Source organism: Lepidochelys kempii, chromosome 12, assembly GCF_965140265.1.
Source record: "Lepidochelys kempii isolate rLepKem1 chromosome 12, rLepKem1.hap2, whole genome shotgun sequence".
NCBI lineage: Eukaryota > Metazoa > Chordata > Testudines > Cheloniidae > Lepidochelys > Lepidochelys kempii.
In genome coordinates, this window is record NC_133267.1 from 15,023,664 (window position 1) to 15,049,184 (window position 25,521).

Below are 25,521 nucleotides of genomic sequence, written 5' to 3' on the forward strand. Positions count from 1 at the left end.
TTCTAAAGGATTACTATTTTATGGCTGAGTTGGAGTTTTTTTGGGAGGGGTGAGGAGAAGGTGTTTGTTTTTTGGTTTAGACAAATTACTTAGGAGCTGAGAGAGCTCCTTTCACTTACATTTTCTTTTCAGTCTGATTCAAGTTATCACATTTTAATACTGATGCAAACTAATGAGTTGGTTTTCACTTCTGTCATCCACAAACCCCTATGTTTATAATACTACAAGTATATTAATGGATAGTTTTAATGATATATATATATATATATATATATATATATATTTCTGTCAGGATCCTCTAAATTACCTTTGCTACCACAAGGCACAAAATGATGATGTATTTCAGTGAACAGAACAAGGTAGGTTACACGTCTAATGCACATAAATTCTTTGTTCTAAAAACATCAAGGCCTTTGATACAGTACAGTGCTTTCCAAGAGACTTGCTAATAAAACTTAAACCAGTGAGAAGGAAAAAGCTTCCTGACACTGCCTACCCTTATCACATTCCCTCTGCCCACTTGCTGCTCTCCCTGAGGTGGCATGGCTTGATGCAGTCATTTTGAACCCAAGTACCACATGAAATTCTGAGGACAAAATCACCCAAACAGAATGTGTTTGAAAAGTTTCATATTTCAAACAAATTAACTCTGGAGGATTTTTAAGTGCTTTTCTTTTTTGAAAAAGCTACCCTAAATGTACTTTCTCCTTGATGCCCATTTCCTCTTCAAATGATTGGCTGGCTTCCTGCTGCTGTTTCCGCCCCAACACTAATCGGTTGAGCACTCTGTCATTCTCCCAGTGGTTTGCTGCTCTGTTCCCATCCAGAAGCTAATATTCCCAGTAGCAGACTGACAGAGATTTCAGAGCAATAAACTCTTAGAGCATGAACTGCAGACCCTGAAAAAAAGAAGGCAAATGTTTTATCCAGTCATCATAATTACAGCCAAGAAACCTGAAGTAAAAGAATGTTATGGTTACAAAGTCAGCAGTGGAAGTTAGGAAATTCCAGAACTAAAGTTATTCATGCAACCTTAATTCAGCCACCTCAGGGGAAAAAAATAGTATGTGATTTGTCTCACACGTCACCTTAATAGAGCTCCCTTTGCTAGATATTCACCAGGCTGCTGTGTTGCGTCCAAATCCACTGCACCTGTGTGCTCTAAGATTCCCTGGGTCTAAGTAGGATGGAACATGTATCTCTTCCTGTGGCCTCTCTGGCACTTTTCCTGGGCACTGGCACACTGTCTGTTACTCTTGCAAAGAAATGGGACTGATATGGTCTGGCTACCGTAGGTCCCCAGAACCATTGCTTACCCCTCAGACTTCCCAGTTGCTCTCCCAGAACTTCAATCATGTGCACGCTCTAGGTTTACTGTTTAACTCCTCAGTGGAACATGACAGTGAAAGCAATAGACTTTGCATAGGATTCTAAAACAAATTATTCTTTACTCACATAGCATATGAGACATGCAGATCTAGATAAAATAATAAACACAGCTATTGATGTTCCTTGCCTCGGTCTCCTCAGAGTTCTGTCAGCACCTGGAGGTTGTGAGGGGACAGAGCATGCTCAGTATAGATAGAATTTTTGGAGAAATTAGCGGCCAAGTCTGGAAAGTCTCTATTGAGCATGTGTGAACTGAGATTCTTCAGAGGCTTATAACTTCACCAGATCTGAGCAGATTTTTACAGGGATGGCAAAAAGGGCATCCCTAACGCCAGGGAAGCCCTCCCCTTCACCCCTCACGCCCAAATTCCAAGTCCCAGCTCCAAAGCACAGAGGGATGTGCTAGAACCTCTCAATCAAATGGTTGTAAGTAATTTTTAACATGGGGAAACAACATATTTTCCTTAACTTCCTTGGAAACAGATTAACTGTTTTAGCTGATGAAGCTTAAAAAAGCAACCTGAGGCAGAGGAAGCATAGAAAATTTCTGCCCAAATGGTTAAAGTATAGCAAAGTACAAAAGCAACTGAAAACAGGGACTTCTAATGGAAGTGTGAAGCAACCTTAAGGCAGTGCTAACAGCTGCACTTATAAATACTTCACAGTTGTATAGTGGCTTGTATAGTTGTATAGTGTATCTAAGAACATCAGACCGCTTAACTGACATTATTTAAGCCTCACAACACCTCTGTGAGAGAGGGCCATGCAAAACTTTTGTTAAGACAGCTTACCTGCTTTCCTGTCTTAATAGAAACACTGCCATGTTCAGGTAAAGTTCACAAACCTGAGCCTAGTCAAATCAGTTTTGAGTTTATGGCTTTAAGCTTCCCATTTCAATATGAAACCAGGTGAATCTCCGTGCTTTTGACTGAGGTTCACTTTGTGTTTTTCTTTGCTGGGACCTGAAATGCAACAAGTAAGAACCTATAGGAACCGCCAAGAAAATAAGTTTACTTTTTAATCGCTGCTTACTTTTCAGTTAGCATGCTGCTGCTTTGTTTGGCAAAATTCTATAATGTACTGTTCAAATTTAGTCACGTTTTAATTTCACTAACTTGGAGTCTGAAAAAATAAACAGCCCTCTCAGATTCCCAAAGGTCAAGGGAGTAGATAGTTCTGAATGAATATGAAACCAAGTGATTGTGATATAGTATTATAGGAGTTATTACATCCAAACCTGGTCATCACGTACAAAGTTAATAAGTACCTGGTGATATTTCCTGGTGACTACCCTCTATACTCTCTGATATAGTTCTTTGGTGATTACATAAATGGAAAGGCATCTTTGTTAATGAAAGCTACTACTACTAATAAAAAATAATAATGGCATCCAAGCTGCGCTGTGTATAAACTTACATTGTGCCAAAAGAACATAAAAGAATAACAGATCCTCTACATTCTTTCTCCATCTTCGGGGAATGTCTTTTGAACTTATTAGATATTAAAAAGTGGCTGGACTGCTGATAAAGGGACTTTAAATATACTCACTAATCATCTGAACCAAATTATGGATTCCATCACAACTGAGGCAACATAGTTCACTGACAGAAAAATTAATGAAATTCATGTCAGAATCAAGACAGGTAGAATTAGCTTTCCATTGGTGGTAAATTGTACTGAATTGCGCAAATGTCACCAGTTGAGCTGTTTTGGGTTTTTTAAGTTATAAAGCGGTAGCAAGATTTTCACTTTCAAAAGGCCAAAATATTTCTCAATAGTTTATATATGTTTTGTGGAAAGTGTTATTTCAGGTCCTTTGGAAAAATGATCATCCTTGCTTGGGCAGAACCAAAGTATTGGAGATGCTGAATGTTGATTTTAGTACAGCGTGAACCTGAAAATGAAAAACTATCCGAGGCACCATGGCTGGAATTTTCAAAGCACCAGAGGAGTTGGGTGCTAGCCCAGACTAGGTGTTCTTGCCATCAATTAAAAATACAGGGCTATATTCTCCTCTGTGGTAGGTCAGCATAGCTGCATTCAGTGCAGCTGACCATCTCGCCGGTTATCTATGCCATGTGATCAGAAAGTCTCCGTTTATTACAGGTATTTAAAACTGGGGAAGAGGGAATAAATTCCAAATTAGAGGGACCTTCATGGTGAATGAACTACTAGCAGCTTCCTTTCTTATATGTTAACTATGCTTCAGCTTGAGAAGAGGTACCCATATAATCTAGTTTCTTCTTTTAATATTTTACAAGTAATGTTATTCACCCACATGAGTGAGGATTGTATTATCCACCCCTAAACCTTGTAGGGAAGGGAGGAGCATGAAATAGATTGGTATTTGTTGGAGAGAGAGTATTGTTTGGGTTTGACTCCATCTTTGGTTGGTTATCTTTTGGTTGTGAAACGAGTGATAATCAATTGGGTTTACTTTCCATGTACATGGCAAAACAAACTAAAGCCTGGGAGAGCTGCTTACTCCTGTGTGTATGAAGTATAAATCTAAATAAACAAAATCACAGAATAAATAGCAAATAATCAAAGACTTTGATTGTGAACAACTGGATTAAGTTTGCATAGAATTTTCCAAACATCTCAAATAACAAACACATTTGTAATAATAGCCTATTTGCAGATAGAAACACAAATGGGAAAAAGATCTGTATTGGTTGAATTATTTGATACCACCTATCCACTCATATTTAATCATAGTCCAATCTAATGCTTCAGCCCAAGTGGTGGTGGTCAGAGAATGGGGTTCTTCAGCTCTGAAGATCACTTGGGTGTGACTCGTGAGGGGACCATAATTATAATTGCTTGAAAGATTTTTTTTTAAAAAAAATACCTTCTAATCACAAGTGGATATGACGATAAGGTAATGCAATGCTTACACTGAAAAATTATTGACGTGCTTCTGTTCATTGGCGACTGACTCCTGGGCATCATTCACTTCAGACTTTTAATAATTTGCAGTAGCAATGAGGCTTGGGCTACAAAAAGACAAAACACCAACTTTGTATCTATTCCTGCATTCCATGGCCAGGCAACGGACTACAAGGAGGAAAGCAGACTGTTTAATACAGCCAAACATGGCCCTCCTCTACTCTGCCCTGCTACATTCCCGCTGAAAATATGAGAATTTTAATAAAAGTGGAGAGAATAATATACCAACATAATCCAAACCAGAGTCTTGAAATTGTCATGAGAGATTAATTGATCTGAGGAGTTTTGCATTCAATAAAGAAATATCCAAATCAGGATTTTTCAGGAAAGGAGAGGGGAGGAGGGAAAAAAAACAGATGTTCAAGTGTTCATTACCCAAATCTTTGCGGGAAGTGATTGAATAGAATTACCTACAAAGAGAATGTGGCATTTTAACATTAGAGAATCATGTTACTCATGGCAGGTGACATCTATCTCCTTGACGGAGACTGTATCTCAAAAGTACATTCACAGAGCTGTCTATAAATTCAAATAAACCCTGCAATTTAATTTTCAACGTATCCATATGTTTGAGAATCAAGCCTTCAGCAGCTGAGAACAGTTTGTGTTGATATTACTGTATGCAGTGAATAAGGAAGAAACAATGCAGTGCCGCCGGAGCTATAGCCAGGTTTGGCAGGGGGCTGCAGGAAGAATGGACATGTCCCAGTGTTCTGGGTCTAATTCAAGATCCCGTGAATAGAATTTCCCAGAAGTTCATCCTTTCTTGTTTGGTCAAATGCAACATTTTTCATGGTTTAGAGAAACTATGTCATTACTTAGTTAGGAACACAAAGGATCAAATGTGTCATTGTGTACTGTGGAAATGCAGCCAAGAATCCTCCTTAAAAGTAGAATAAAATAAAATAAAATAAAACCTTTCATTCTTCTAGGGAGGAAAAAAAACAGTAAAATGTGCATTCACTTCAAGTCCTGGGTATATATTTTGAGTGTATCTGATTTGTTATATTGTTGTGCAAGAGAGAGCAACACCTGAGACAGCTGCTGCAACAAAAGGAAAAATGCATTATGGTTTGTTTTTTTAAAAAAAACCCCGACATCTCCAAAATAAGTCTTATTTCTTTGTCCATGGCTGATTGTGTTGCTGCTAATGAAAAATGATATCGTTATAAAAACTAGATGGGGCTGAGAGAGGAAAATCTTACAAAGCAGCCACCTGAAATTCTGAACAAACAAGTAAAGGTTTTAACTATGAGGATTCATTTGCTGTTCTGGAATGTGATTGGTACTGTAGCTTGACAAACGTGTATCCTCTCTGTGGCCCTAATCCCACAATCTATCTGAATGGTCAGACCCTTGCACCTGCGTGGAATTCCATTAAGTTTATGGGGGTTTCACATGAGTGCAAAGGTGCCAGCCATGCAGTTAGGGGTAATTTTATGCATTCTAACGGTTAGTAGTTGGATGCAGAATTTGGATCTGGGTATCAAACAATTCAAAGTTTGGGGCTTTTTTCATCCAGGATTTTGGTGTGAGTCAATCTCTTTTGGGAACTAGGATGAAATTCTGCTCTTGATCATGCTATCTTAAATAACAAGGATAGAAGTTGACTCTGCTGTTCATTCTTTAATATCAAGGATCTGGATGGTGACTCAAACTACAGCCTGTTCAGGGAAGGTAGAAGTAAGAACTCCCCTCCAACCTGGACTAGGGCTACCTAGACCTTCGTTCTGGGCACACTGGAGAATGCAGGGCAGCCTATCCACTCACTTATTCCCTGAGGCATGTGGATGTGGAGTAGGCTGTGTATAGGCAGAATTTTGGTTCGATCCGCTGATCAGAGTAACTGAGCCAGAGTTGTGGGCTGTAATTAATTTCTGGCATAGGCCATTGGTAAATAGTATTCCCTAGGGGCAAAGAGGGCTGAATTGTGACTCAGAGGAGTGTGTCTGAGAGACAAGGCCTCTCAGAATTACTCCAGAGTCGAGCCTAGAGTTGCAATCTAGGCCAAAGGAAGTATGACATCTGTTCAGAAAACGATGGCATATACATTGAAGTTTGAAACTAGGGAGTTAACCAAGCTTTTTATCAAGTTAGCATAAGCCACCTTTCCTGTCTCTGTGGAATCAGTGAGCTTCCAAGTATCGTTTGTCACTGCCTTACAAATAAAAGTTCTAAAACATGAAATAACTCATTTCAGAAACTGCATAATTTATCAAACTGTGTGGAATTTTCCCCCCACTGGAAAATTTCAACTTTTTATAGGAAAAAAAAAGAAAAGAAACAAAAAGAAAATATGAACAATGAACATTTTTGACGGAACACTAAGTATGTTTGTTTTTCCAGTGAAAATAGAAAATTTTGAGGAAAGCAGACACTTTCTTCTAAAAACTTTGTCTAATCAAAAACTCAATTTTCCACTAAAAAAGGGTTTGATAGAAAAATTTCAACTAGAACTAATAGTTTAGAGCTGCAATGAAAATAAACTTAACTTTTTGCGTGAATACAGTTTTACAACAGTGTAATAGACTTAGACCCAAATCCATGTCCTTGGAGTTCTCCTGAAATATGTGGGGGTTCTGCTGACCTTCTGATGCCCTCCATAGTGGAACTGAGCATGTACCTCATTCAGTTACGTGTCTGGCATTCTTAGCTGGAGTCATGGTTACCTCCCCCAGACAGCATGGGAAGCAAAACCACTTCAGAAAAGGGTGGTGATTCATTCTGGAAAAGTTACTCTGAGAAAAGACTTGTCTTTATCTCGTACCAGCACATCCACTGCAAGACTAAAGATCTAAAGGCTCCCTGATAATGGAGTGAGGATAGAAAAGTTAGTAATTACTGCAGGCTACATTCAGTTGGTTTGGAAGGGTTGGATTCTGTGTAAATCTCTCGCCAAGAATGTGACCTCCATATTGGCAAGAAGCTAAATGGGATGCCCAAGAGTCTTCAGGGGCATTTGCTTTTGGGCTGATCCCAACATCTAGAAAGGAGTAGACATTGTGTAAAGCAGTGGAGTACTGTGCTCAGAGAGCTCAAAAAAGAGCAGGCAGGAAAAAGAAAACAAAATGTCAGAAATGGGTAATGATCTGAAAATGAGAGAAGAAAACCAAACTCTTTTCAAACTGTAGACACGTAAAAGAGAAAATGTTGGGGGAGCAGTAGAAAGAAGGAAATGGTGAGCTTGGCCAGTACAGTCCTTAAGGGCAGAATACCTCTGAGTTTTGTTTTGTTTCCTGTCTCTATCCACTGATAGCGAGGCACAATGTCTGCTATACTGGGGATGCACAAGGGAGTATGGGCCAAATTTCCTCTGGGTCCTTAAAGTAAATTGAACTGCCTGGATGTAATTGCAAGGAGAATTTAGCCACAATTTCAATGTGTTTGTGATATTTCATATTTTATACGTTTAAAGGATACCAGAACTATTTGGGGGATTCCTATTCATTGCTGAATCTGAGATATTCCATTTATTTCCATTTATATAAACAATTGGCCTAAGATAAATGTTGCAAAATTTATGAAGTGGAATGTGCTTATTCTCTTTTTGTGCTGCCAGCAATTTTTGCCCCTTGCATTTTGTCACCTGCATTTAAACATTTTTGCTCCATTTGCCACACTAGTTCACAGCTCTTAATCTTTGAAGGTCCAAAATGTGGGATGCAACGTAGGACAAATATCCAACCAAGGAACACAACCAAAAAATTATTCCTACAGGAAACTTAATATCCAGTGGGATTCGCCCCTTTAGCATATTTACCTCTTTCTATAACTTTACTTTCACAATTGGTTATTTCTGATTTAAGTAATTCTCAACAATAAAAACGAGGTGGGACACCAAATTTGTATGAAACATTGGGAATTTGGGGTCTAAAATGAGGGATGTTTGAGTGAAATGCTCTAGTTTGAATCTAAAGAGGAGCTCTTCAAAATAGAGGGAAGCTAAATGAGTATCCCTTGTAGTAACAACCTCCCATTACCATTGATTGTTTAGCATGGAGAACAGGTCTGTTCTTGAGGTTCAACGTGGTTAGCTCTTTTCATCAGAGGCAGCCGTGGGCTGTTTAAACTGAGGACTCTACATGGGAAAAGTGTAGCCACCTGCTGTCATTTCATTGTTGATTCCATGATACACAAAAGTGCCAATGCTATTTTCCAGTGCTTAGTGCCATACTAAGCTATTTCCATTCTGCAAACTTTTCTGAGCTGACAGAGATTAAAAGTCCTTGTGTATGATAACTTTTATCCACAAAATATAGATCTAATAAGGATGGGTGGGGACCACATATTTCACTCTCTCTCTCTTTCTCTCCCCCCAAACAGAAGAGCATTAGTACTATAGAATGTTTTCCAAGCATAATTCTTAGTTTAATATTTAAGATGGGATTTCACTGTGTAGATCCAATCAATGCATTTTCTGTGTTATAAATCAGGACCCTAAATACAGACAGTGGGGCATATGTTGAAGAATAAATGTGAAGATAAATACTAGCATGTTATCCTACTTTTATCAGCACCGGTAGTTATTGTTAAGTCTTGGGATCAGAACTTGAACTGGTGTAGTTTTGCGTAGCTCCATTTAAATGAATGAAACAATACTGATTTACACCAGTTTGGAGACCTGGCCCTTGAATTTGAAGTTTAAATATAAATTCATTTGCCCACTTCTTATCTGGTGTCAGGTAAAAGGTTTCCGTTGTGAAATAGCTGCAGAATGCATTTTCTCCTTGCACACATCTGCCACAATAACTTGCTAGGACACTTTAAAAACAAAAAACAACCCACTCTTGGATTATCTCTGAAGAATGTAGTAAATTTTGGCCACAGAAAACATTTCCTTTGATCTCAAGTTCTATTTTAATCAAACGCAACTTCTGACTTTCTCCAATTTTCACCAGCCAGAATCACAATGATACATGGGAATTCTCTGAGTTTTTTTGTTTTGTTTTCAAAACCAGCTTGTAATTGAAAAACGAGGGAGCAAATGTTAAAAAAATAAATATGCAGTTGTGTTACTTTGAAAATTTATTGCACAGCTGGGGGCATTTAAAGAACTTAATTAACAAGCTCCAGCCTTAACATGCTCTCTCTTTAAGGAAAAAAAAATCACGGTTAAGGTTTGTCCAATTAAATTTTAGGAGGGTTTGTTGATAAAAAAAGGGGGGGGGCTCTGATTGTGAGCTTACAGTTTAGAAAGAGAAGGTCCAGAATAATGAAAACTTGCAAGCTGATTAATTCAATGGAAAGCTGTTCTGTGCATAGTTTCCACAAACTCATAAGCACTTGAGCATTTTTAGCCCAAATTTAATTATAGCCTTTGATAATCAGGCTTCGCTCAAAAGAAATCCCCTTCTTCCCATAATACTTGATGATGTAATGCTCTATTATAACTCAGAGCTCTTCCCGCACCCTCCCCAAAAACAAGCCGTCTTCATGTCAATGGAAAAAAAGGTGACCTCTTCCTAGAGTTTTACATTTCGCGATCCGCAAGCTGATATAGATCATCTGGGGGTATTATTTGCTACTGGCTGAAAACAGCTAATAAAAGCCCAGTTCAAAGCTGTCTATTTCATACTGGGGGGTGGAGGGGATGTTATTCTGACATCATTGCTCTGAATGAGCAGCCTGTAGTTCATACAGTATACGCTCCCCTGGAATGACAAATTTTCTGCCTTTTTCTGGGGGGATGTTCAGGCAAAGGGGGAAAAATGCATAAGGGAAGCAAAGAAAATTCATTTGTATAAGCTTGCCCCCCTACTGTGGAATTTTCAATTATATATATCTAATTATGGCTGTCAGTTGATGAATTGAGAAAAGACATTTTTTGTCCCCCCTCCTTTTTTTTGTCTCTTCGTCATCTCTTCTGTTAGAATGATTATAGCACACTTACACAACTAATTGCCTTACTGCTTATTAGTGATACAATTATGCAGGCCAGGCGCCTTGTGTGAACAACCATCTGCAGAGGGAAAAAAAAGTGACACTATTCAAAACTATCCATAATTTAACCAATGTTATTCCAATGCACTGAGCTCAAACAATTGTTGGGCCTTCATATTTCATACCCAGCCTGGCAAAAAGAGGGTTGAGGTTTTTTCTTTCTTTTCTTTATTTTTTCCTCTCTCTCTCTCTCTCTCTGTTTCTCTGTGCACTGATTCACCTCTTTAGACCCACTGTGAATTGGAAAGAAAGGAGGAGAAAAAGAGTGCTTCAAATGTCAACAGAAAGGGAGGAAGTGAAGCATGGCTAATGCCCATTCCTCCTGCGGGTAATTTTTCTTCAATTTTTATACTAATAGGCATTTTGTATGCTTTACAAATAGTTGAGAAAGTGCAGATGTTCCAGCCACAGAAATGTGTGTGTTTTTCTCAGCTTTTAAATGGTTTTAAAGCATCTGATGGACAATACAGAGCTGTGTGGACTGTTTCCAGTTAATGTCACTGGTTCTTAAGATAATATGAAGTGAGTGTGTCTCTAAATCTTGGCTTCTGTAATACTGTAGTACATAGCAGAAACCAAACAGGTGAAAACTCAGAAGATTGAAGGGGGTGTTGCTTTGACTTGCACAAGCCCAGCTGATTAATTAAAGTCAAAATGTAAAAGACGTTGCTTTTAAGTAACCAACTTCAAGGCAATATTTAGAATGGCTACTAAGGGGGAAATAGCCTTATTTTGTCATTTATCTAGGCTTTCCAACTGCATTTTCTTGTGTATGGCTCCAGTATGTCATTGCACTGTCACTGCATATTGGGAATAACTAGGCTCACATGAAGGGAGAGAACAGCTATGTGACCCAGTGTGCAACAATTCTTTGCAAGCAGCTTGGCATTTTAAGAAACTTCCAAAGTAGAGTCAGGCCAGAGCTGCGAAATTTGCATCCAGTATCTAAGTTCTCTCTGAAGTTCACAGATGTTCCCATATAGAAGGCCTCGTCCTGATCTCACATAGGAATAGAATTCCATTGATTTCGATAGTTACTCCACAATGTAAGAGAGAGTGAGTCGGGATCAGGTTTTTGGTTCAGCCTGTTTCGGAGGCAGGTGCCAGCTACAAATTTCAGATTTGGTCTCAATTCCAAACCCCTCAAAAATGTTGGTGTTCATCTAGGTGCAACCACTGGAAGGCTTGAAGGGGACATACACTATCCTACCATTTACTATGCTGGGAATGTCCCCCCTCAAAGCAGGACAGGATTAATGTATACTCACACCTGTTCTCATGCCCTCTTCCACAATTATTGTAGGTAGCCATATAACTGAGTTTTCTGATCCAGGGTTTTGGTTATGATGCCAGCCTGATAAATATATTTACAAGCATGTCATTTGTCTGTTAGATTTTTGATGCAGGCATCAAAGTGAGTGTGTGTCTGTTATAACGAGACCAGCTGATAGGAAAGAACTTTTTTCATCTTGAAATAGGATTCCTGCAGTTTTTCTCATGTAATCTCTAAGGGGATTAATCTAGTCTCTGAGATTTATAATGCACCATCACATGACTTCCTGGAGAGAAAATTCTGATTCAGAAGTGGGAAGACCAAGACCCTTAAAAATGACATGCTTCTAATGTGCGCCTGTCTGAGTTTTATTAGGACAGAGTTATGCGATCTGACTCACAATAATCACAGCCTGAAATGTTGATCTGCTTCTGTCTGCAGTGGCTAGGAGAAGGAGGATCTTTCCTCTCTGTTCACTACATAGAAAAGCTATATTTTTCTAACATAAAAATATGAGAATTTTAGCCTCATAAGTCAGTATGGCACATCCATTTGCCCCTTTGGATGAGATGTCACACTTTTTCAAGTATATAAGCAGTATCTTCGAGGTCCGTAGCTTTCTGTTCTCTGTGGCTGAGTTTATCCACTGCTGCTATTATCCACCGTGTGACTTCCTCCACATATAGTGTGTGTGGCTAGAACTTCTTGTCACAAAGTTTTCAACACTCTGAGTCCAATCACGCAATCCATCTGCACAACCACTTGCCATTGAAGTCAATGGGAATTCAGCTTGATGGTAAGGGCTGGTGTCATCTTAATGGTTTTCCTGTGTATCTCTCCAGTAGAACCTGTGTGCCCTGAATGCCCATAACCTCTATGTGTGTCTTTCCCCACTACTCGGGTAGCCACTAAACTAATTTTGCGTCATTCTGGACTTAAGCCCTTGTCTCAGAGGAGTAATGGTGGCTAGGGTAAACCCACAAAATACTTCTGAATTTTCAAATGCCTTGTATTTCTGGCTGTTGAAACCCAATGCTGCCACCTTAAAAAACTTGGTAGCCCTTTGAAGAAGCTTTACATGTTTACCTCATCGCAGGGGTGTGAGTTTGTAACTGTCATTGTTCTTGATCTCTCCCCAGATGTACTACAATTGCAGTGTTGCCAACTTTTGCAACTTTATTGCAAGTCCGGTGATATTTGATGTTTTTTTCTTAAAGTTCCAGCTCACGAAGTCATGTTTGGTGAAAATATCAGCTTTCATCTTACGTAAAAGTAAGTTGCTAGCTGTTGTGCTTATGGAGACATCCTTAAATACATGACCCAACTGTACCGTAAAGGATCACAACTCAAAAGGCAAATTAAACTTTTTGTTTTAAGATTTTGTGATTTTACGTCAAATTTGTGGGTCCTGACTTATGATTTTTGAATGGTTGAGTTGGTAGTGCTGCATTTGACAGTACACTATCGTGCATGTGAGAGCACATAAGAGTATGTCCTATAAGTTTGTTGTATTTATTGTCATGGAACTCTGGGTTGAGCTTCAAAAATATTATCATGATTACAGATATTTGCATGATGTGTTTTAGTCAGTACTGCTGATCTAAGGAAACATCCAGTGGGTTAAATAAAAAATGACATCTACAGTACATGGCAAATGTTGGAGTGATCTGTTATTGTAGGTGGAGCTGATAGCACTTTCTATTATTAAGGTTGCCTGACACTTCCCATTATATGACCCTGTTTTCAGTTGTTTATAAACTTTATCACATTTTAACTATTTGAGTTGAAATTTTCCATGTAGGGAGTCTGCCTGAGGCTGAAATTTTTTTTGAGAATGTCAATATCATGTCACATGATGATACTTCATGGTTACCTGTAAAAATTTAATTTGATGCAGTTTTTAATTACATGATCACATACTATTTTCCCACAGGACTCCTCCCTCCTTCACTGCATAAGAGGGCCTGCTCTGGGGATGAATCAGGGTTATGGAGTGAACTGTTGTCTGTAGACCCAGCTGCATTTGCTGCTGAGATTACATTACAACTGGCTGGATGGAATCAAATTGGTCATTGGTACAAGAACATAGTTGCAAATAAGGTCGTTGAATAGCCGGCAGTCTTCTTCTTCGGTGCATGTGAGAGTCTTTGGATCTGCTGACATCACACTGCAGAACCTCCTCTTCATTGGAAGTCTTTATGTTCAATTACTGTATTAACTGCTTTAGTCTTCCTGGGGTGCCTGTGACACTGGGACATTAGGTGGTTCTGTTTTCCACGCCCCTTGCACCGCTGCCTATGTGCTGGGTATTTTTCTTTCTGCTTTTTGTGTTGCGTTCCACACTATATACATTGGACCATGTTGCCTATATTCTCAGTCACTCTGTCTCTGTCCTGCTTCCTGGGTTTCTTGATCTTGCGCCTGCCTGTGTGCTTGTGCTTTCACTATTACTTTAGTGGTTGTTATTGTTTGATCCTTTCCCTGGACAGTTCAGGTGCCTTTGGTATTTGGAGGCATTTCTATAGGGTTAGGCCTGTTTATCCTCAATAATCTCTCCTGAAACCTGAAATCACATGTTCCACAAATAATCCTAATTTAATTTTTAATGTCCCCAAAATTACACATGGATGCCAGAGTTCTCAGCTCTGTAACATAGGTATCTGCACCATCCTCAGTTTCTGGGATTTGGGTCTCTATAGTCTCATTCTGTCTAAGTCGCAGTGTTCATTAAACACTCATATAGTTGTTCCAGTGTATTGGTCATTATTCCCAGCAACAGTATCTCACTCACTTCTCATCTTTTGCCCCCCTTCCTCAAAATGAGATAGAAAATAAGGGAAAGCTTTTTACTTACCCTTTATCTCTCATGGGCAGGTCTGTGAACAGAGTCAATTGTTGTTTCCACTATTCCATGCTTGTGCAAGGTTTTTTGACTGGAAAGCCATCATTCCCAGTGGTCTGAGTTTCCTCCATGATGCCTGTTACTCTGTTTTTAGTTGCTGCTTTGTTTGCTTGTTGATCACACTCTCTTCTTTGCCGTGGGTCTCACTAGCCTGATCACTGCCACCGTATTTCATGTTCATAGTTCACATGTTGTGTCATAATATAAGAGAACTCCATGCTTGTAAAACTAAACTGGTTCTTTGTTAAGAGAACTATTTACAGAGATGCCAAAACTGCTGCTAGCATTCAAGTCCTATGCACACAGATTGACTTTCATGCTAATCAGTCTCTGATTTTGCCCTGTTTAATTAATTTGTTGTTGTAATTTAGTAATACAGAAAGCCCTATAAAATGCTAAGTGTTACTGTTTTGCCTTCAGAAAGGAAATATAACTAATTATTTAGAGGTAGCTTACAGTGTGTCAAATTGAACCAAATTTAAGGAGAAGTTGTCGCCATTCCATGTTCAAATCTACTTAAAATGAAGCAAAATGAGAAAGCCACAAGTTTGGCCTGTATGAGACTGTTAGTGTTCACAAGATTTTATAAATATGATCCTGAGAAAAAATTTGAATGCATACTTAGGTTTTCTGTGAGTGAACTTGTGGATTTTTCTGCATTTGCTTGGACAAGGAGTTTTGCTGGTTTTTGGGTGGTTGTGTGGGGCGGAAGAGTGGGGGTGTCATTGAAATGGGTATTTTTCCACAGGGAAGCTGTCTTTCATTTTTGCAGAATTTAAGACAAAAATATGAGGCAAACCCAATAAACAGTTCTTTGATTTCGTTGGAGATGAGAAATTTTTTGAGAGCCCTTATGCAAAGATGTTCTGGGGTGTGCTCCCCACAAGCAGTGTCAGTGTGAGCTGGAGGACATATGCTACAGCACAGAAAGTGGCTGGAGCAAGGCCACCCTTATAACAATCAAGAACACAGCTCCAGGCTGCTAGAAGGAAGAATGAGACCATTAGTTGCCTTTTCTTCAGCTTTGCCCTTGGAGTACAGAAATGGGTAGCCAATGACAAGTGTTTTCCTCTCTCTTGGGAGAAGAGATTAGGATGGGTACTAATTGGCGTCTCTTTGGGTTTTAGAGCAGAGCACCCAAAAGGTTGCTTTCTTTGCTATTGTTCAAGGGAACACGTTATCTGAATTACGTTCAGCTGGATCACATATTTCCGTATCTATCAACTTCTGTTACATATCACTTTATATTAACATGTATCAATCTCTATTACAAAATTAGTTACTAATGTTATTAAGAGGCTTGATCTAGTGCTAGTATATTAGGGCTAAATCCCTGCAATGGAATTATGCTAAGGAACTAGAAGGACTTGCACTAAGGTCATATCTATAGTACAAATTTGGGTTGGCACACGTTACATTGGTGTACAGCCACCAAAGTTTGTGTGTCACTTGAGCGTGTGCATACTTGGCTGCTTGAGTCAGTGCTGCACAACCTCACCAGGAGTGCTTGTGTTGATGCAAAGGGCAGTGAACCATGGGTAGGTATCCCAGTGTGCTATTCACTGCTATCTGGAGCAGTGACTTTTGGGAATTATTCAGTGTGTTGTGGATTCAGAATTGCACAGGGATCTGGAGGAGATAAGGATCAAGTTCCCAGCAAGCAACTTTCTCCATCTTCTAATGCCATCTATATCCTATAATTTTCACACCTTTTTTTTTTAAATCTGACAAACCAACATGGTACTTTTTGGTGTCTGCCATCTCTGACAGATGCATGGAGCCCACAGAGCTCTGAGCTATTCTTATGAACATTGCAAATATAAGATGCACAATTCCCCTGTATTTGCAGACTCTCAGGAAGCACCGCAACGGGGAGAGGAGGATTTCTTCAGGGATAGTTTGCTGAGGGACATAGCAAAAAAGCAATTCAAGTGGTTGATGGGCTTCCTGGAGCAGCTGCAGACGGTGGAGCATTGCTGCTGGGCCTCAGGAATGAGCACTGGCTGGTGGGATCACATTGGAAAGCAGATATAGGACAATGAGAAGTGGCTGCAGAACGTTAAGATGCAAAAGGCCACATTCTTAGATGTGTGTGCTGAGCTTACCCCAGCCCTCCAGCACAGGGACACCAGCCTGAGATCACTGACAGTGGAAGAGCCTCATTGACAGTGGAGGAGTGAGTGGCAATCACACTCTGGAAGCTTGCAACACCAAATTGCTACTGGTCAGTGGTAAATCATTTCGGAGTTGGAGAATCCACAGTGGGGGCCTTTGCCATGCAAGTGTGTAGGGCCATCAGTCATCTCCTGTTACGCAGGACTGTGACTCTTGGCAATGTGCACAGCATTGCAGCAATGGGGTTCCTGAACTGTGACGGGACTATAAATGGCACTCACCAACCTATTTTGGCATCAGAGTTTGTCACCAGACAGGGCTACCATTCTAGCTATTCAAGAATTGGTGGATCACAGGGACTCTTCACTGATATCAGTATGGGCTGATCAGGGAAGGTGCATGACCCTCACATCTTTAAGAACACAAGACCTATTCAGAAAGCTGCAAGTAGGAATATTCTTTCCTGACCGGTAGATTACCATTGTTGATATTGAAATGCCAATAATGATTCTTGAGAACCCAGCCTATCCCTTGCTCCCCTGGATCATGAAGCTGTAGTTGGTCACATTGACGGCAGCAAGGAAAGGTGCAGAATGACAGCTGAATGTGTTTTTGATAGATTGAAGGGACATTGGCGGTGTTTAGTCACTAGATTGGATCTCAGTGAGAAAAATATCTCAGCTGTTTGTTTGCTTCTGCATAATATCTGTGAGACAAAGAGGGGAAAAGCCGTAGCTAGGGTGGAGAGCAGAGGTGAAGCAGCTGTCTGCTAACTTTGAACAGCCAGACAGAAGACCCATAACAAGAGCTCAGATGCAGTGGCTGAGAGGGAGGCTTTGAAAAAGCACTTCAGCAGTCAGCAGCAGTAGTGTTCTGTGCAGGACGGTTCTCTGAGCCTGGAGCTTTGGATGCTGTTAGGAATTGTGTAGTGCTTGCTGTACATTTGTAAGTATGAGTATATGCTTCATTGAACATTTATACTGTACGTTTATAAATATGAGACTGTGTTTTACTGAAGCTATGAATTATGTGGTGCTTGCTGTGCATTTATTAATATGACAGCGAGTTTTCATGAATCAGTTAGATTTGTACCGCAATACAGCCAAATTGCTGCCCCACTGACAGACCTAACCAAAAAGAAACAGCCAAATGCCGTTCAGTGGACCGAAGAGTGTCAGAAGGCCTTTAACCAGCTTAAAGCAACACTCATGTCTGACCCTGTGCTAAGGGCCCCAGACTTTGACAAACCATTCCTAGTAACCACAGATGCGTCTGAGCGTGCTGTGGGAGCAGTTTTAATGCAGGAAGGACCAGATCAAGAATTCCACACTGTAGTGTTTCTCAGCAAGAAGCTGTCTGAGAGGGAAAGCAACTGGTCAGTCAGTGAAAAAGAATGTTACGTCTTATGTTCGCGGTCCAGGGCAGCACTGATTGCAGGATCTCGCTGAACATGTCCTCCCTAGTCCTCTTCTTTCTCCTCTCATCCGAGTCAGGCATTCTTTGAAAAGAATCTTTGAAAACTCATAGCGATCGGGGGAGGTCCTGGACTACTGGAAAAAGGCTAATGTAATGCCCATCTTTAAAAAAGGGAAGGAGGAGGATCCTGGGAACTTCACGGCAGTCAGCCTCACCTCAGTCCCTGGAAAAAATCATGGAGCAGGTTCTCAAGGTATCAATTCTGAAGCACTTAGAGGAGAGGAAAATGATCAGGAACAGTCAGCATGGATTCATCAAGTCAAGTCATGCCTGACTAATCTAATTGCCTTCTATGATGAGATAACTGACTCTGTGGTTGAGGGGAAAGCAGTGGATATGTTGTTCCTTGACTTTAGCAAAGCTTTTGACACGGTCTCCCACAGGATTCTTGCTGGTACGTTAAAGAAGTATGGGCTGTATGAATGGACGATAAGGTGGATAGAAAGCTGGCTAGATTGTCGGGCTCAATGGGTAGTAATCAATGGCTCCATGTCTAGTTGGCAGCCAGTATCAAGTGGAGTACGCCAAGGGAGTACACCAAGGGTCCTCGGGCCGGTTTTGTTCAATATCTTTATTAATGATCTGGAGGATGGTATGGATTGCACCCTCAGCAAGTTTGCAGATGACACTAAACTGGGAGGAGAGGTAGATACGCTGGAGGGTAGGGATAGGATACAGAGGGCCCTAGACAAATTAGAGGATTGGGCCAAAAGAAATCTGATGAGGTTCAATAAGGACAAGTGCAGAGTCCTGCACTTAGGACGGAAGAATCCCATGCACCGCTACAGACTAGGGACCGAATGGCTAGGCAGCAGTTCTGCAGAACAGGACCTAGGGGTTACAGCGGACGAGAGCTGGATATGAGTCAACAGTGTGCCCTTATTGCCAAGAAGGCCAATTGCATTTTGGGATGTATAAGTAGATCGAGGGACGTGATCGTTCCCCTCTATTCGACATTGGTGAGGCCTCATCTGGAGTACTGTGTCCAGTTTTGGGCCCCACACTACAAGAAGGATGTGGATAAATTGGAAAACGTCCAGCGGAGGGCAACAAAAATTATTAGGGGACTGTAACGCATGACTTACGAGGAGAGGCTGAGGGAACTGGGATTCTTTAGTCTACAGAAGAGAAGACTGAGGGGGGATTTGATAGCTGCTTTCAACTACCTGAAAGGGGGTTCCAAAGAGGATGGATCTAGACTGTTCTCAGTGGTAGCAGATGGCAGAACGAGGAGTAATGGTCTCAAGTTGCAGTGGGGAAGGTTTCGGTTGGATATGAGGAAAAACTTTTTCACTTGGAGGGTTGTGAAACACTGGAATGCGTTACCTAGGGAGGTGGTGGAATCTCCTTCCTTAGAAGTTTTTAAGGTCAGGCTTGACAAGGCCCTGGCTGGGATGCTTTAGTGGGGGATCGATCCTGCTTTGAGCAGGGGGTTGGACTAGATGACCTCCTGAGGTCCCTTCCAACCCTGATATTCTATGATACTATGATTCTGAAAGCGAGTGTGGGGGAGCTGGGGAGAAATGTCAATTGCATAAAACGATAAAATCTCAGTCCCTATTCCATGGTAAACATATAGGGCACAGGCACTGAATATTGGCACTGTTTTCCCAGGAATGGTGATTTTAGCTGATGTCTCATCCCTGAGAGTAACAGAGTCAGAGAAAGCGCAGCAGCTACTGGTGTCCTGAAGCTGCCTGGGTCCATATGCTGCTAGCCTTCAGGAAAAGATTGCAGAGAATCTCCATGAAAAATTTCATAATAATCTCTCAGGAGGATACAAGGGACATCCCAATGTACATAAATAAACTGCACCGCACCCTCCCCACCACCCCGGCCTAGCCCAAAAGGGGAATGAAAAGCAGATACCAATTCTACCTCTGTTTGTTGTACGGCTACCTCGTCTCATACAAGTAAAACAATGACAAGTCAATGCCTGTCTTTTGTTAACTTGGGGATGAGATGGGCGCCATCTTTAAATTTGAACTTTGTAAGAAAAAATGCATGCACACACTTGCTTGAATTCCCTTCCCTTTCCCTGGGCTCATCTATGCTTGACTGGTAGAGCTGGCTAGACTGCATAGGTGCTGGAATTAGAGGTGCTGGGCGTGCTGCAGTACCCCCTACCTTGAAGTGATTTCCATCATATACAGGATTTACAGTTTGGTTCATTCGCTTTCAGCACCCTCACTATACAAATTATTTCAGTACCCCTGCAAACGGGTCCTGGCTTGTGGCACAGCTGGTCACCCTGCTGCATCTCCCCTCTCTCTCTTCCTGCACCACCTCCTCCTCCCTGTTCATGGCAGTGGTCTCTGCCTTGGGCTCCAGCGAGGTATCCAGGGTGGTTTTCAAGATGCTGGTTGGATCTCCGCCAAGTGTGGCGTGTAGTTTGTAAAGCTGTCAAATCTGTGGCTCAGCATCAGATCGATTGGTGCCCTCCCTGGCAGGGCTGGATTTACACCTTATGCAGCCCTAGGCACAGCGTCTTCAGTAACCCTCCCCAGCCTACAGCTGCCCTTCGTGTTGCACACAGTTTTAGAGAGGTGAGGTGCCCCTAGAACACTGGTGCCCCCAGGCATTTGCCTACTGTGCCTAATTGGAAATCTGGCCCTGCTCCCTGGCCTTATGACATGGTGCCACAGCTCCTTCGCTTTTACATGGCACTGCTGCTGATCCCAGTTGTACCCCTTTGCCTGCATGCCCTGTGCAATCATTTTGTAGCTATCTATGTTTCCATGGCTGGCCTGCAGTTGTGCTTGCGCGGCTTCTTCTCCACGTGGGCCCAGGAGATTCAATATCTTCTGTCTGTTTCAGGCAGGTGCATGTCTAGTGCATGGAGCTGGCATGGTTGGCTGGGCAGTTGCACATAATAAGGAAAAGCAGCTAGGTATGCTGTACAAGTGGGTGATTAAGAAAGGATATTTCAAAAATGCCTGGGGGGCTTTAGAAGGTGGAGTGGCTTCCGGTGTCTGTGACCTCTGGGTTGTAAAGTTTATAATTGTGACCAGAGCGGGATAGCTGACTGTTTGTGGTCAACACCATGTGCGGCGCAACACGTAGGCTGAAGAAGGTTGTGCCTCCCCAGACAGGCCACCATGGCCCCGCCCATGCTCCTCCCCGAAGCCCCTTCCTGCTTTCCCTTGGCCCCAGCCCAGGCAGAATGCTCCTCTTCAGTGTTGCCGGGGCAGGACTAGGGTGGCCAGGACTTGGGGTGGTTGGAGTGCCCAGCACCGAGGATCCGCAGGTGCTGGGGCTGCACCACCCAGTGCTCAGGATGGGGAGGAGCTGGGGCTGCCCACCCTGTCTTGGGGAGGCTGGGGGCATTGGGGCACTGAGGGGGGATGGGTGCCACCCACCCTGCGCTTGGGGGCCGTGTGCCACTGGCCTGCCCGCCTAGCACTTGGGGAGGTGCTGGTGGCTTGGAGGGGGGCAGGTCCACGGGGGGAGAAGAGTCAGGGGCTAGCCTCCCCCCGCCAGAAGTTCACTCGCTTCCCATGGTCAACACGGGTCATGCAGTGTCTACACTTGCACTGCGAAGACATCAGTAGGCTGACCATGGTGCATATGTTGGCCAGGGACAAATGTGAATAAAAACACATGCACAAAAAGTAAGACCAGGTGACTTACATTGACCTAACTTTGTGGTGTAGGCCATGCCGAACGTTGAATTTAGCCTATCATTTTGTTTTCCGCCTATAATTTTTTTCCTGACAGCTGCAACAATAAACTGAAAAAACACAAATCATTGGGAGAGCAATGAAATAAGATCATCATTAAGAACATCAATTTTGGCCTAATAACTAGGGATTTGTGAAACAATTTTTTGAAAAATATTAAAACGTCCCTACTCCAAATGAGGTCATGATCTACAAGTACTTATTCCTTGTATGGGAAAAATATTTCTGATGGTAGATGACTCTTTAATTAGCATAAAAAGGCAAAAGAAGATCATCTGGTTGGAAGCTGAAACTAGATAAATTCAGACTAGTAATGTGTACATTTTTAACAGTGAGAATAATTAATCATTTGAACTGCTTACCTGGGAACATGGTGAATTTGTCATCACTTGGTCAAATTGGATAATCATCATTGTCCCTTCTGGCCTTAAAATCTATTCATTTTTTTGGATCGGGAAAAAAACTTGTATGACAAAAAGCCCCATCCTAGTCCTGGGTGTGGATATATAGAACTAGTACTTGTGTATTCCCTTAAGCAGTCCATTTGTGTGCCAGTCTCTGAGCTGGCAGCCTGTAAACCAAATAATCCAAAATTAATTTTCATGGCCCTGTAATAAATCCCTCAAAGCATTTATAATGGAAATTCTTCAAGAACTATAACACTAGCATTGCTAAAATATGCTACTATAATTAATTCTGGTTAGTCCGACATAATAATTTGGTTTCTTTTCCTTTATTTTATTTCCCCTTCGTGTTTTTCACTTTCACTTAGGACAGACCCAGTCCTGGGTCTATCTTGATCACACCAAGATAGAAAAAAGATACAGTGGCAAGTGAAATAGCTTGCTTTGCTTGAGACATTACTTACCCTGTCATTATTTTACACAACCAAATACAGTGCTGGCCGTAATCTGCTGCCTTTCAAGTAGGAATAAAATACATTACTTATGCAGCGAATGTTTTAATGTAACAAAGAGAAGGAATAAAAATGCCTTACAACAGTTTTATTAAAAACAAATTCCCACAGTAAATACATATACACTCTGGTACCATGGTGAAACAACCAAAGACATCACTGTTAAGTGCTATGGGAAGTACTTATAAATTACTTGAAATAAAAAACATTGTTGCCTGGACATCAGGGTTGAAATGCTGCAGTTTGTAATAAATTAACACAGAACTTCACTTCCCCTCCTCTAACAAAGCAGCCATTTGTCTGAATAACCCACATTCAGCTGTGAGTTATATTTTCACAACTGCAACTGCATTCATTTGCAAATCATTCTGCAGTTTTAATGCTCAAGTTTTAAATACCTTAAGAACTAATAAATAAAGCAAAGTAGAGCAAACAGTTGGCTTGTAGCCTAAAAACTGGCCTAATTTCTGGGGGTTTTCTTTTTTCCTTTTTCCCTTTCAAAGTAATTTTGCACATGTCTAAAGTTTCTTCAAACTATGTTTTGTATTTAGCCTAAATGCTCCTTTACAGGCTTCCAGTTCAGACAGAACATTTCATATTTCTATTAACTATGAAGATTTTGATCATTTGGATTTTGTATATATTTATAAGGCTTTTTGTCCCGAAGTATTTGAGTTAGTTAGAATAATTATCTGAGTTTTTTTTGAGGTTTTTCTGTTGTAATTAGCTTTTATCTATGAGGCTTAGGGAGAAAGCTTTTTTCATTTTTTAAATTGCTCCTAAACTTTATCCACAAAAAATCTCAAAAGTAAATGTCCTGTCATTTTACTAGAATTATTTTGAATATACAACAAACAGTCTGGAAGAGACTAAGACAACCTGTTGGTAAAAGGAAATGCAATACTTTTCAGGTTTTTAAATAAACAATTAACATTAATTTAATGGAAGTATTTACTTACTAAATTTGAGGTTTCAGCATTATTCTCCTCGCAAAACTGAAGTCTGATGTGTATATATGGACTGTTAGGCTTTGTTCCGCTTATTCACATTGTTTTAAATAAAACTACTGTGGACACGTTTGAAATGGCTGGTAGGGTTTCTAGTCATTTTCAGAACATGAAACCTAGAGAGGAAAGCTTCCCAGAGATTTCAATGCAGATTTAACAAAAGATTTTTAAAATGAGATTTAAAATCACTCAAAACCTCCCCGCCCCCCCCCCCCGCCCCCAGTTTGCGAGCACAGAGCCTCTGTATTTTTATCTATTACTTTAGGGTAAAAATAGAATATTCTTCATAGAAGTTAAGGTCCAGAGTCTTTAGTTACAGTGCACTGATATTTCTGTGTTGCATTCTTATCTCATGTTGGCCTTGCATCTCCTTACTGTAGAAAAACTAGCAGCGCCATAGATCAAGGAGCCATTTAGAAATGTTTTATTTTTACTTAAGATTTATTTTATATATGTATGTATATATAAGGGTGAAACCCACTTTGGGGGGAAAGTCCAAATATTGGACTCTGGCCCCTAAGCATGTGGTTAAACTCCATTGACCTCAAGTGCTTTGATGAATAAGGATGGGATTACTCATAAATTTGAAGTTAAGGGTGAGTTTAAGTGCCTTGCAAAATCTGCACTTCCGGTAGTGCAGAACTGCAGATGAGTTGAGAAGCTGAAATTCACCCCTGAAACTGGGTCCAAGATGTGGCAATACAGTTTCACAGCCACTATCACAGTCTATGTATTGGAGTAATGGCTGCTGTCCCCCCAGTGCATGGAAGTTGGGGGTGAATGGGACAGTGGGAATACAATCTGCCTAAACCCAGATCCCATGGCATCGCCTCTGGCCAACCCGTATCGCAACCCTGAGCCTCCCATGCAGGGCAATCACGCAGATCCTTTCCGCTGGGGTACAGAAAAATTGTACTGCCTGTGCTCTTCTGCAAAGCATCAGTCTGGGTTAAGTATTAGAAGGGGGAGGGATAGCTCAGTGGTTTGAGCATTGGCCTGCTAAACCCAGGGTTGTGAGTTCAATCCTTGAGGGGGCCATTTAGGGATCTGGGGCAAAAATTGGGGATTGGTCCTACTTTGAGCAGATGACCTCCTGAGGTCCCTTCCAACCCTGATATTCTATGATACTGTCTGTCTGCAGTTCCTCCCAAAATGATCATCAAATGCAGACACATTCTGTAATCAAATTATAATGCAGGATATACTGCAGGACAAAATCTTGCTCACCTTACTCATACCAATAATTCCACTGGTTTAAATAGAATTACTCATGTGAGTAAAGCGAGCTGGGCTTGGCATGCTATGAAATCTGTAACAATAGTGTTACACTGTCAACAAATAATACTGTATCAAGTTTTTCTACTGAATACCTTAAACCGTAAATAGGATTAGAACAGTTCATGTGCACCTTTAACAAATGACTGGAAATAAATCAACATCTCCAAATGGTAACACAATAGCATCACTGCTCCATTTCCATTACATATGTAAAAGTTTATAACTACTAGACATTAAGTTTCATATATTTCTCGAGAGATTTGTGCCAAGAGAGAAAGATTGGGGCTCAGATTAAGAGGTAATGACATGACAGGCTATAGTTGAGACAAAATCACTTCTCTAGTTAGCGGAGTAATTTCAGCAATACATCTTCGGTCATTTTTTTTTAATCACTTAGTGATTACTTGTGTGGTGCTATTTGATTCATTGGCCATCAGTACCTGATTAAGATTCTATGCTTAGGCCATCATTACTTTGCAACAGGCCACCCATATGGTGCTAGTGTTGAGCCAGTGCAAATCCCTCAGCTTAGCGCTGTATATTCTGTTAAAGAAGACTATGTGAAAATGCTGACATGAGCATATGTTCTGCTCTGT

The 25,521-nt window shown here is 41.0% G+C and overlaps 1 long non-coding RNA gene across 2 annotated transcripts; it reads right to left on the reverse strand.

Annotated features, from left to right (window-relative positions):
* Positions 1-212: 212 nt before the first annotated feature.
* Positions 213-23,804, reverse strand: LOC140896541 (uncharacterized). Of its 2 annotated transcripts, XR_012154571.1 has the most exons (7): positions 23,600-23,804; positions 22,087-22,295; positions 21,675-21,774; positions 4,287-4,385; positions 2,234-2,351; positions 1,456-1,544; positions 213-899 (listed from the first exon to the last, which is right to left on the reverse strand). It is a non-coding gene; the product is annotated as an uncharacterized lncRNA (long non-coding RNA). The 2 variants fall into 2 exon arrangements; XR_012154570.1 differs by having other exon boundaries at positions 213-1,544.
* Positions 23,805-25,521: the final 1,717 nt, after the last annotated feature.